This window comes from Apium graveolens, chromosome 5 (genome assembly GCF_009905375.1).
Source record: "Apium graveolens cultivar Ventura chromosome 5, ASM990537v1, whole genome shotgun sequence".
NCBI classification, from domain to species: Eukaryota; Viridiplantae; Streptophyta; class Magnoliopsida; order Apiales; family Apiaceae; genus Apium; species Apium graveolens.
The window spans coordinates 143,774,838-143,776,066 of NC_133651.1; the positions used below are offsets into that span (position 1 = coordinate 143,774,838).

At 41.3% G+C, this 1,229-nt stretch overlaps 1 non-coding gene across 1 annotated transcript; it reads left to right on the forward strand.

The window, feature by feature from the left end:
* The first annotated feature begins 573 nt into the window (after positions 1 to 573).
* LOC141662346 (small nucleolar RNA R71) lies at positions 574 to 680 on the forward strand. The gene has a single exon (XR_012550467.1). It is a non-coding gene; the product is annotated as a small nucleolar RNA R71 (small nucleolar RNA).
* Positions 681 to 1,229: the final 549 nt, after the last annotated feature.

Sequence of the window (1,229 nt, forward strand, 5' to 3'; positions counted from 1 at the left end):
TGAGATTATTATTACATCCCATGTGGCTGCAACTGATGTCTTGGTGTAAACTGTTACTGGAAACCAGGAGGATTGAATTGCTTGTTTCCCAACTGATGGTACGGCTGTTGCATTGCATTCTGATTATTGCTCCAGCTGAAGTTCGGATTATTACGGTTGTTAGGATGGTACATGGCAGGAAATGGCTGCTGCAACCTCTGAAAGTTGCTCACAAACTGAGTTAATTTATAAGATATAGAACAACGCTCTATCGCATGCACAGCTGAACACAACTCACAAACACTAGCTATCTAATTAAATCCATAGTTGGCCAGAGAATCAATTTTCATAGCTATCGCCTTTAGATGAGCAGTGATAGACATAGTTGTATCCACCTCAAGAACTCCTGCTACCTTGCCCTGTGGTAACCTCTGAGTTGGATTCTCATATTCATTTGCAACCATTATCTCAATCAGCTTATAAGCTTCCTCATAGCTTTTAGCCCATAGAGCTCCACATGATGCTGCATCGAGCATAGGTCACGACTGCGCTCCCAAACTATTATAAAAGTAATTGATCACCATCCAAGCAGGCATTCCATGATGAGGACACTTCCTAAGTATCTCCTTGTAGCGATCCCAAGCTTCACAGAGAGATTCCCCTGATTGATGCGCAAACTGAGTAAGAGCATTCTTGATTGCAGATTTCTTTGCCATAAGGAATAATTTAGTGAGAAACTTTTGAGCAAGATCTTCCCAAGTAACAATCGAACCAGCTGGTAGAGAGTATAACCAGCCCTTAGCCTTATCTCTTAGAGAGAATGGGAAAAGCCTCAATTTCACAGCATCTTCAGAGACACTGTTGAACTTGAAAGTGTCATAGATCTCAATAAAGTCCCTAATATGCATGTTAGGATCTTCTGTTGGAGCACCCCCAAATTGAACTGAGTTCTGGACCATCTGGATCGTGTCAGGCTTGATCTCGAAGGTATTAGCCGTGATGGCTGGCCTGACAATGCTTGATTGAATGTCTATGATCTTCGTCTTAGAATACTCTTTCAACGCTTTCATTGTTGCTGCTGGATCTCCCATTATAATGATTACTTCCTCTTTCTCACTTTCTTCTTCAACTTTATCAACTTCTTCAAGAACTTATTCTTCCACTTCTTCAATAGTTTCCTTAAGAGATTGAGAACGTGTTGGCATACACGCTCTCTCAAGTACCTGAAACACAAACAAGTAAACCGTGAA